Genomic DNA, 12,602 nt, shown 5'->3' with positions numbered 1-12,602 from the left:
ATTATTTCCAGCCGCAAACACTTCGCTTTTCGCTTCCCTATTTAACTTCACAGAGTTCCGAACAGGAGCTCTGGAACGGACCCTGAAGGCAGCACCCCAGCCGCCGCGTGAGCTCGCAGCATCCCCGCCACCGTTAGTTGACGACAATGTGAGTTAACGGAAAAGTTCCCTCTGTGAGTTCAGCTCAGTGTCGAGACCGGGATAGTTTTACCGGGCGTGTGCTTCCAGAACTTCCAGAAGCGATGCCAGCCTGTGGTGGAGCCGTGCCATAAAGCGGAAGGTAAGAGCCAGAGGGACGTGGAGGGACAGAGGGACAGGTGCGGCGGACAAACTCCGGTGTGGGAATGCTAAAGGCTAACCATGACCGTGACCCACCGGTAATTCTGATACTAACATCAAACACCATACTGTTGGAGACTAATGGTGATGGTGGTTTAAGCAGATAGGCTGTCAGTCAGAGAAGAGGGTTATTTCCAACTGTTCTGTCAAGAAATATTGTTAAACTTGACTCGGACCTTCTAGTTTAAAGCTGTAATCTCTGTGAAGTCCTTCTTGGCGGACCTGAATAGTTAGTTAGTTATGGTTCTGCCAGAAAATGCATACAGCAGCCTAACAGGTGTCAGGTCAGCCAAAGTAAGGAAAAATAGATGTGTTATAATGGCAAATGCTTCTACATTGTTGAGTAAGAGAAAACAGAGACTTCTTCTCCAAATTTGCCCAATATATACTATGTTTTAATGACATGGGAGTATTTTTTTGGAGGGTAAAAAAACAACACTGGCACATATTTGGTTGGCACTTTAAAAAACACAACTATGTACAAAAATTTGGGGTCACCCAGACGATATCATGTTTTCCATGAAAACTCACACTTTTATCTATGTGCTAACATAATTGCACAAGAGTTTTCTAATAATGAATTAGCCCTTAAACACCATTAGCTAACACAATGCAGCATTAGAACACAGGAGTGATGGTTGCTGGAAATGTTCCTCTGTACTCCTATGTAGATATTCCATTAAAAATCAGCCGTGTCCAGCTGGAATAGTCATTTACCACATTAGCAATGTCTAGACTGTATTTCTGATTAATTTAATGTTATCTTCATTGCGTTTCTTTCTAAAATAAGGACATTTCTAAGTGACACCAATCTTTTGATCAGTAGTGTATGTACTTCATAGACTCTTTTGATGACTTAACAATGCTCTACCTGGTTGTTGTACAATTCTACAGTTCTACAATTTCACTTAGCAGACGCTTTTATCCAAATCGATGACACAACTGAGCATAGACACAACACGAGCAGGGATCTAGCCATAAAACAAACAAAGTTGTGCAGCTGAAGGTGTAGGATGTGTCCATGTGTTCCTACTGGACACCTTCAAAGTCCAATTAATTGTATTCTAAAAGATTACCCTGCTTTCTGCCTGACACTTTCTAATAAGACTTGAACTTCGGAGCTGACATTTAACTGGCAGAAAAACCGTCATTCATTTAGCAGATTGGTAACACCACATCCAGTGTCTCCACTCGCCCATCTTTTGTGTCCACAGGACATTACTGGCTACCCACAGGACTGTTAAGAGTTGCTGATGTGTGAGACAGGAGGCGTTGACTGCAGATACACCCCCAGTGCTGCTCCATTATATTTGATTACGCAGATGATATCGCTTATATCACTTTTCAGATAGGCATCCAAAAAAGCAATATGATCATTTTTTTTATCCATTTTTTTTTACTTGTGCATACCTGTGTGGCGTACACACCTGTTTCCCTGTCATATATCAATTACATTGACTTAATATCTGTGCTGTTTAAGAATAGTGGATTACAATGAACTTTTACCTCAGCCATATGGGTTCTGTAAAGTGTCTCGAGACAATTTGACTGTAATTGGTGCTATATAAATAAAATTGAACTGAATTGAACTTTGGGTCATTTTAGGAACTGAATAGATGCATGCTGTGTTTGAGAGAATTACACCAACAAACAGCAGCAACATCTAAGCAGTAGACTAAATTTTATAGCAAATTAAAAGAGCCTTTGTTATGCTAATTAAATGCTTATTTTATTGTTTATTAAACTGTAATCAAGCAGCAAAAAATGATTGTTGATTATTGATTCATTTTGTGAGGTGCTTTTAGACTAATTTCAGATCATTAAACACAAAAATACAGCAAAAGACATATTGATATGTGTCAACAAAGGATAGTTTGTTGATATTCCAACTAGTTATTATTATGCTATGGAGTTTTCTATGCTGGTTATTTGATTAGACTGTAATTACTGAGTCAATACTATGTATAATTAATTTTTTTTTAATTCCTCCTGCTAGTGTCTTGAATATGAGTATTTTTTTTTCTATCTATCGTTTTTGAAAGAAGACAGTTATTGTGTCATCCTGTTTTTTTTGTTTGTTTCTTTGTTGTTTACATCTAAGCACAAGGAAGACAAAATGCGTTGAGGTTCAGGAGCTAAATCCAAGCAGTCCACCACTAAAGCTCGTTGACACTTATCCTGAAATGCAACCCCCCCACACGTATGTGGCAGCTCAGGTTAACCAACGCTGCAGCTTTGTATGCAGGCACCAACATGCGTGCCATTCGTAAGTGCCACGAGACAAAGTGCCACACTACACCGCACGTTTCTATCACATTCCCCTTACGATCAATCAGTTTAACCGTATAGATGATCAGACTCTTACTGAAATGTTTTCATCTCTTTGATTTTGGGAAGTCGGCACTTATGGATGGATATATTTTACCCTTAGTCAATTAGATTGCCCTTCCTCATTTTGTGATTGATTCATATTGCTGCAATAATAATGAGCGTCAAATGCCCCCTGTCACATACATTAGGCTCAGAGAAACAATTCTGTTTTGTATGACAGCTGTCATGCACAGACATTTATCAGTTTTGGTAGTTTTGTCCTGTTTATTAATCCTTTTAAATCTTTAGGCTAAAGCAGTGTATGTGCTGTAATGTATAGTATTTACCAGTCTTTGTGTGAGTGCATGTGTGTGCGCATGTGAGCGATTGAGAGAAGAGTGTTAGCGCCTGTGGGGGTTTGTTTTGTTGTACTGTCTCCCTGCTCTATTGTGTCTTCTAGCCTGCTGGCAGCCTGTGCATGTTTTGTTAGCATTTTGTAGGTCTAAACTAGATTGTTGCCCTCAATTCGAGCGGTCACAGTGAAGGATAACAGGCAAACATTTGTGGTTGATTGACTTTCCATTTCTGTCATTTGTGTCATTCTTTAGGCAGCTCCACCACTGATATAAACCAGTTAATAAAAATAAGAAGCAATATGTTGACTTTGACTGGGCAATAAGTAGCAGAAGTAGAGATTTTTTTCCACCGAGCAAAAATGCCATTTCAAACAGTAGAGATTGCTCCCAGGGGTCAACATGTTATTAATAGTAATTATTGTACATATGATGTTGTCATACAGCTCTGCAGAGTCAGTATATGTATTTGTATATTGTATATTGTATATTGTATCTGCTGTTAATGTTTCTGACACTATCCTAAATATTGCATAACAGGTGTCTCTGTCTGGGTTTATACTGAAGTTGAGAATGCTGTTCCTTCTAAGGTGACAGGGCCGCCAGTGGTTGGACAGGGTGTCTCAGGTAATGGAAACCTCAGGAGCTGCTGTCTGCTGGCTGTCAGCCGCTTGTCTACCGAACCCTTTCTGTCCACCTCACCTCCGGCCCCATGCGGCCTCTCTCTGTCCACCCTCCTGTTCCTTTTACAGTGAGGTACACGTGGAGAAGTCTCAGGAAACGGAAGTGTGGAAGGTTTTTAAGAGAGGCAGAATGACTTGAGGAGGAGAAATGAGAGTGGCTTACAGATGTCAAATGGACTGTTTACCTCTGAGTCATACTGATTAGAGAAAAAGAGACACTGAGCTCTCTAACCACTGCTGAGATTTTAAGGGATAACTGCTGCAACCTTATAGTGTGTAATGTACGAGGAACCTGAAATGACCCTTGGATGTATAGAGTGTTTTGATATGATTATACTCATATTGTTTACATTGTGATCCCAATCCTTGTGATACTTTGCATGTGGGCACCTTTACAGAAAAGTCACTTGATCACATTTTCTCTAAGGGCAATAATGCAAACCAGTGAGCAGAACTGTTTTATGGCACTATGTGAGAGAATATCCATCCATCCATCCATCCATTCTCTATACACCGCTTAATCCTCACTAGGGTTGCGGAGGGGCTGGAGTCTATCCCAGATGACTTCAGGTGAAGGCAGGGGACACCCTGGACAGATCACCAGTCTATTACAGGGCTACAGACAAACAAGCACACTCATATTCACACCTACGTACAATTTAGAAACCTGAAAAACCCATGCATGCACAGAAAGGACACGCAAACTCCAAGCAGAAAGATCCTACTCCCAGGCCAGGGCACAAATCGGGGATTTTCTAGCTAGAGGTGACAGTGCTAACCACTGAGTCACTGTGCAGCCACATGTGAAACATTCTAATTTTAAATGACAGAGTGTGCTTTAACAAGACGAAAAGGCTAATGCCAGCTGCTTTGTGATCTATTCTTAGGCATGACACTGATCATCAGCATGAGAACATGAAAATGGCAATGCTAACATGTTGATGTCAAGATGCTTTGTTGATCAATGCAATAAGCTTCTTACTGAAGTTTAAAGCAATGGTAGACAAACTAGACGAGCCCCCAGTAGAGGACAGAACCCCGCCCATGCATGATACTCTGTATCAATTTTGCTCATCCTACGTATATCCCTTCCTACTTGATCTGCTGACCTCTAACTTCACAACTGAGCAGGGGACCTTAGACTGATCTTCAATGCCAAGTTTGATTATCCTGACTTCAGCACTTGCAGAGATATCTGACCGGACATACCCACACACATACATACTTACCCAGCCAGATACCGAAGCGAATGCAGTAACCCCGCTGACTTACGTCAGGCGTGGTTAATAACTATAATTCATCACTCAGTCATGAAGTGTTTGGAAAGGTTTTGCAATTTAAATGCTTGTAAGATAAAACAAATAAAACATTAGAGTCAGTGATAGCAGCAGATTTTTCAGTATGGTTTCAAAGCCAAAAGTTTTAGTCTTTATGTGATCTGTTGCGTGCCCACTCCCCGAAGGCAGTGCAACAAAAGAGCAAAGTATCTTTTCATTGTACCACAATGAAGAAGGACCAATCATATTATATTTTATATACACATTGATGATTATTGATTGGTTATTATGAGTATTAAATACACTATATCGCCAAGAGTATTCGCTCACCTGCCTTGAGTCCAATATGACGTCGGTCCACCCTTTGCTGCTATAACAGCTTCAACTCTTTTGGGAAGGCTGTCCACTAGGTTTAGGAGTGTGTTTATGGGAATTTTTGACCATTCTTCCAGAAACCCATTTGTGAGGTCACACACTGATGTTGGACGATAAGACCTGCCTCTCAGTCTCCGCTCTAATTCATTGAGGTCAGGACTCTGTGAAGGCCAGTCAAACCCAGACTCGTCCATCAGATTGCCAGATGGAGATGCGCGATTAGTCACTCCAGAGAAGGCGTCTCCACTGCTCAAGAGTCCAGTGGCGGCGTGCTTTACACCACTGCATCCGACGCTTTGCATTACACTTGGTGATGTACGGCTTGGATGCAGCTGCTCGGCCATGGAAACCCATTCCATGAAGCTCTCTGCTGAAGCACTGTTCTTGAGCTAATCTGAAGGCCACATGAAGTTTGAAGGTCTGTAGCAATTGACTCTGCAGAAAGTTGGCCACCTCTTGGCACTATGCTTCAGCATCCGCTGACCCCACTCCGTCAGTTTACGTGGCATACCACTTGGTGGCTGAGTTGCTGTCGTTCCAACACACTTCCACTTTCTTATAATACAGTTGACAGTTGACTGGAATATTTAGGAGCGAGGAAATGTCATGATTGGATTTGTTGCACAGGTGGCATCCTATCACAGTTCCATGCTGGAATTCACTGAGCTCCTGAGAGCGACCCATTCTTTCACTGGTTGACATGACAGTTATTTACTATTATTATAGTAGTTGAGTAATGTTCCAATATTCACTTTAATAATATTTCAAATTATTTTCAGATCATTGTAGCCAGTATCAGAAATGCACTTCAGGAGTGTACACAGACAGGTTGGAGAAACTTAGCTGAACTGTGGTGGCTGAAAGAAGATCACCATACTTGAGAAACTGAACAGCATGGCAGCCTGCCTGTGGTGCTGTAAACTAAGCCTGGTGCTCAGCCGAGCTTGCACTGCTGCTGTCCAGATTGATGGTAATTTTGACCTGAACGACGCAGAGGGATCAGAGGCGGGGCACCACATGGGTTATCTTTCCCCTGCCGTGCACACATGGACTTCTCAAAAAACAATTAATTCTGGTAAGGTACTGATTGAGCCGATGTGGTTAATTTATACACTCGGCAGTACTGCAAAGACATGGTAAATCACTCTGGAGACACAACTGCTAATGTAGATGTTTAACTTTGTCTACAATACTCTTGTTGAACCTTGTGTCTCCTTTAACACCCAGAAAGTTGGGTTTTTTGCTGCACAACCAGCTACGGTAGAAGAGAGAAGCAGTTATAAAAGGCACAGTTAGAAAGGTGTGAAGGGGACAGGATGTTGAAAGTACGACAGCCCTATTTTACCAGCTGCTCAGGAAACTGCAGTACTCCAGAGATTTAAATACATGATCTTACTCATGTCTACTCACCAAACACAGGGTCTCTACAGCTGACGCCACAGAGATGGGAGACGGTTTCCGACATCCCTAACCCCATTGTAACCCCTTTTTTTGTGTTTTGGTGTTTTAAAAACATAAGAACTTGATAGATGATCCATTTCTTTAGTATTATGATGCATGCGCCGACCCAGCAGGCTCTGCTTCTTCAGTCTGTCAAAATTTAAGTGCATTATTTCATCAGTCCTGTACCCAGTGACTAACATAAGTTATGTGGGTGTGTGACATGTTTTAAACTTGTTTAAACATTTGCAGAACCTGCTCTGGAAAATACCTTGCAATGGAAACAACTAGATAACTCTTTAACAAAACTTGTTCTATTTTGTACAGGCTCTCTCTTCAGGGCCGAGATTTACAGCTCGTACATCCAAAACTCTTAAGAATGTTGTATTGCTATTTGAAAAGCTACAGCCCCAGGTGTAGGCACACATAGGACAAAAGAACTTGCAGAAGTACTTTTATTAGCCCTTACTAGACCTTCATCGGGTTTAACCTTATTGAAATGCTTTTTGTTTTGAAAATTAAAGACATTTTAAAATCAGTGACATGCTTAAAAAAAGAAGCAGGTGTTTGTGCTTAATTTAACACACCTTTTTCTTCCAAAGCGACAGACTTAAGTCAAGATCTGGCTTTGAGTTGAGCTGTTACAGTGTATGCACAGGGTGATATTAGTCCTCCAGTAACTGGTAAAAAGTGAGAAACAAAACCATGTTTGTTTACACTGAAGCCTCCACAAGATACTTTTAATGCCACATTAGTGGTTTGGCTCAGTCTTTATCTGTCTGTCTGTCTGTCTGTGTGGCCAGATAGATTATCTTACACTCTGATTCATCTGGTTCATTGACAGGCCCATAGCAGCAAGCCAAAGCTCCGTGTTACTTATTAAAGGGACGGATCCCTTTCCTTTCTTTACTTGAACTGCAACAGAGAGACGATCAAACGCTAAGACTGTCTCACTGCCTTGATTCGTGTGTAACTTGAACGGATGTTATTGTGTTGTAATGGATGTGTTTTAGTTTTACTTCTCAAATCCAGGACTAGGAAGTGCAGTCCATTAAATCAAAGAACACTTTTTTTTTTAACTTTAACTCCTCCTAACTTCAGGTGCATTTCCTAAAATGGTGTCAAGAGCTAGCCTTTAGTCTAGCCAAATACTTTCAAAATAGTAACAGTAACAAATTAGTCCTCCAACTGTGAAAACTATAGATACATATAGTAGATTCAGATGGATCTGAGACCACTTGTTGTGCCACTTTTTAAATTGATTTTAAATGAATAAAAAATTACCTTTTTTCCCCATCATTCAGCACTAGTGCCAACATGTTTTAGATTTTTATTTTGCAGATTTATTGAAAGTCAGTAACTGATATTACTTACTTGTGAATGTATTCAGTCCCTTTCCTGCTGCATTCCAGATTATTGTAAAGTGCATTCTGTTTGATTTAATAATTCTTGAGATGTGTCTAGAACCTGATTTGAGTGCGCCTGTGGCAAACTAAGCTGTAAGTTTAGCGAGCCACACATCTATGCATATACACTGCCATTCAAATGTTTTGGGTCACCCAGGCAATTTCATGTTTTCCATGAAAACTCACACTTTAATTCATGTGCTAACATAATTGCACAAGGGTTTTCTAATCATCAGTTAGCCTTTCAACACCATTAGCTAACACAACATAGCATTAGAACACAGGAGTGATGGTTGCTGGAAATGTTCCTCTGTACCCCCATGTAGATATTCCATTAAAAATCAGCCATGTCTCCAGCGAGAACAGTGGTAAATAACTGTTCTAGCTGGAGACGGCAAACTTTTGAACAGCAGTGTATGGTCCCACAATTCAACTCTCATTGCGTATCAGGACATGCATGTGCTGACACTCATTGATCCCCTCTGACACTTTGCTTTTCAGTCTTACTTCCCCCAGAAAAACATTTTTCCTGCTTGCTCATTGCTTGTGTATCTCAGCTCCCGTAGCAGCTCTTTTCTACATTCAGGGCAGCTCCCTCTTCTCAGCTCTTACTGTTGCTGTCTCTCGTGTGTAGAACGAGGAGGAAGAGGAATCCTTTGTTAAGGGAGAATTATCATGAGCTTTATCCTAGCAAAAAGCATATTGCCTGGCACGGCACAGGTCTAGAGATTAGTTTGTGATACACCACGGCTTGCCTTTATCTATTTTCTCAAGGGGTGGTGCTTGCCAGAAAGAAAATCATCTCATCAGCACTTAATCAATCAGGCCTTTATGATAGAGCAGAAGCCAGCCTTTAGTAAAAAAGGGGTTTTACAAAGTACTACATGAAATATGCTTTTATGAATGAGAGAGTTCAGTTGTTCCATTTCTAAAAACATGTTTTGAAACTATTATTTGGAAAAAACTTCAGCAATTTAAGTTTAAATCTAAAACAATCTGGTCAAAAAGTGAAGGGAAGAACCAGAAGAATCAGTGAACATATATATAAAAAAGGCAACGCTAAAAACTCCAAATTTATTATAAACCGAAAATGTGAGGGGAAACAGCCTGGTTTATGACTGACAGACATTGTTTGGGAGGTGTGGTGCAACGTCTTGGTTGAGTAGTAACAGTTTTGCACCAAACATGCAGTCATAAATGTAAACTGAAGATTATCATATAACCTTCCAATCCATCTCCCCTCATGAAACCAAGGCTGATAGGATCAATCAGCAAAGACAATGAGAGAGTGATCTCGTCTGCATAAACGTATCATGTTTTTATAAAGTTGTTTTGTTCTTTAACTGAAATAGAAAAAAGTCTCAGGGGGATGTGAGGTTTACTGTAACGAAAGGTCCCTGGGAAACAAAGTCTGTTCAGACCGGCTTTAGCTCTGTGTAAAAAAAAAGAAACAAACAAAAACAACAACAACAACAAACCCAGCAGTGCAGCATTGGTGACAACACAGGGACTCTGGCTGAATGGCACAAAGTCATCCACAAAAATGTTTGCTGCACCACAGTGTGACATCATTCATCAAGGCATTACAGTGGCTAGTCAGCAAGCACACATTCCTTGGATTACTTTGAACAGTGCACTTTTTTTCCTCATAATCTTCAGCAAGCACAAGATAAAATTCATCTACCTTTATTTTCCCGTGTTACTAAATCATGCCTCATATTATTATTATAAATTTCCTCTATGATAGGCTATATGAGTCTCACAGATCTTTAATTTAGGCAGAAGGATAATATTTGTTATCTCAGTGGAAGCTGAAGCACCAAACCTCGCTTGTCATCACAGGGTTATTTGTGTCTAAAGACTTAGTGATTCCTGTTTGTGTTGTGAATTTTTCAAATCATTTTAATGTAAGTTTATTCATAATAATTTTGTATAATTTTATAGATATCAGTGAAGGAAGTAGCATCATGACGTAACTCCATTGGTGAGCATTATTTGGTTACAGTAGTCAAATGTTTAGTCACAAACATATTGGGTATTTTGTGTCTGTGGGAAAACATTTTTACTTCGCCAAAGAACATGGCGAATGATTGGCGTACATTTGTCTTTCTGTGTGCAACATTACTCAAAAACGGAATAATGCATTTGAAATTTTCAGGGAAGGTCAGAAATGACACAAGGATCACCTGATTAGATTTTGGCAGTGATGCAGCTTATAGTCTGGATCCATGGATTTGTTAAGGATTTCTGTGTCATTGCGATGGCAGCACGGTGTCACTGTAACTATGACAACAAGTGAACACTACATCTGCTGCTTGCTGACGATCACATGATTGCGATCCTACTACAAATCCACTGCAGACTTATTGGGACTTATTCGTCGGAAATAATACAAGGAGCAATTGATTAAATTGTGGGGGTGTTTCCAAGTCCCATCAATTCACGCCGCCTCCTACATATTTAGGTCATGTGAGTTGGTTTTCGTACAAAACGTAAACATGCATAACACATGCCTGTGCTCAGTGCAAGGTCATTTTTTTATTAAAGATTTCATCTGTAGGAAATGTTACAACGACTGAGCAGCCTTGGCCAAGTATTGTGCTCTCTGAGTGTTTTTCTTGTATGTATATATACTGTCACCGCAAATGCCATTTAACCTCTGCTTATGAACATTATTGACAAGACCTGGGGAATTCCACTATGGCCACTTTTTGGAAAGCATAGTTGATTAGCATATTAATCTTTATTCATGGACAGTAGAGATGGACAGGACATCTAGGAAGAGGAAGATTGAGCAAGAATGACAAGCAGTGAGTGTATGGCTGACCAGAGACCATACCAAGTCCTACCTCCTGCTAAGGTCATTTAACCATTCAGCATTCAAGTTTTGGCTTTTGATGTTTCAATGATCAGACATTGAATATCGGGTGACATTTTCTTTAATGTCAATGGACTCAGTTGGGTTATTTATATCAGGAAGCTGCAGTTATGCTATATGAATGAGTGTAATCTTGGGCTCTGTGCGCACACGCAGGCTTTGATTAGCTGGCTGTGAAACCGATACATGGTATGTTATTGGTTTACCTGTGCATAGAGCTTGCATCCTGGAAAGGGGATCTTTGTCAATCTACACACAGGTTAATGTTCAAGCTGCTTGGGCAATGTAATTTCTTCCTGTTGGTGATAGATTGAGGATTAAAAGTGTGTGTGTTACACAGACACATTTCAAGTGTCACTAGATTTTTGCTATTTTCTAGTTTGTTTGTTTTAAAAATGTTTAGACTTGTTTTGTTGTTTTTTTATTTACAGATGCGCTATCAGTCAAGTTTGGACACACCTTCTCATTCATTGATTTTAAAAAAAATTATTTTATACATTGTAGATTAATAATGAAGTCATCAAAACTATAAAAGAACACATATGGGATTATGTTGTAAACTAAAACGTGTTAATCTTTGGTATTAATCTACAATGTAGAAAATTATACAAAGAAATAAAAAGCATTGGATGAGAAAGTGTGTTCAAACTTTTGACTGGTAGTGTGTATCCAAAGTTCCAACCAAGTGCATTAAATCACAAGTGGATTACTTCTGAATCACCTTGGTAGTCTAGGTGATAGCTCCATTCTGTGTGTATATTCAGCATAATGCCTGTTAGCTACTTGACAGTAATGGATCATCCATTTGAGAACAAGTAACACAACTGCTGGAGGCAGCAAGTCTATCTGCCTGCCATCTACTGCTTCCGACAGACTCAAAGCTGTATAACGTCATGTTGGAGCTAGAGTGGATTTAGCTGTGGTGGAGAAGACATTGAAGACCTCAGAAACTGCTATTGTAAGTGAGACTGCATTTTTTCCTGATATTGATGTGTGAATTATTCATCTGTTCATCACACTTTCACCTGAATGTTTTGCATGTCAGAAGGAGCTTCCGTCATCTGACAGTACTCCAGCACCAGAGTACAGGCAGGAAATATTAAACTGTTAAAGGTGCTAACTGTCTTTTCTGCTGGCACTCCTATCAGTGTAAGATAACCCCAGGCAATCACTTATCGGTGGTGCTGACAGGTAGTGGCCATGTCAGAGGCAGTAAGGGGAGATGAGCTGTCACCTAGCTCACTGTTTCTGTGCCTAAAGAGGACAGGTAGACCACAGACATTTCAGCACCCTGCGACCACTGCCCCCCAGGCATGAGAAGGGCTTGTAAGAAGAGATTGTGAGTTTTTTTTATATATATTTTATGTTCACTATCATCAGTTTTTAAGCTTTAACAATTAGACAATAAAATTCCCAATGACCATAACCCCTGCAGAAAAACAACAAGAGCTGAGTTGAATTGGTGTCACTACAAGGACAGCTCAGATCTGTTCAGGTGAGGGAAAGGGGCATCTCTATTTATGCAATCCCGTAAGTGAAAA

General features: G+C 40.2%; 1 protein-coding gene across 1 annotated transcript in view; it reads left to right on the top strand.

Annotated features, from left to right (window-relative positions):
• Nucleotides 1-132: 132 nt before the first annotated feature.
• slc8a2a (solute carrier family 8 member 2a) overlaps nt 133-12,602 on the top strand; it is a 29,472-nt gene continuing 17,002 nt past the window's right edge. The window contains exon 1 of the mRNA XM_051937152.1: nt 133-280. The gene's annotated coding sequence lies outside the window, so the exon portion shown is untranslated. The remainder of the gene's footprint in view (nt 281-12,602) is intronic.

This window comes from Acanthochromis polyacanthus, chromosome 17, assembly GCF_021347895.1.
Source record: "Acanthochromis polyacanthus isolate Apoly-LR-REF ecotype Palm Island chromosome 17, KAUST_Apoly_ChrSc, whole genome shotgun sequence".
Taxonomy (NCBI): domain Eukaryota; kingdom Metazoa; phylum Chordata; class Actinopteri; family Pomacentridae; genus Acanthochromis; species Acanthochromis polyacanthus.
This window is presented reverse-complemented; position numbering and strand designations above follow the sequence as displayed.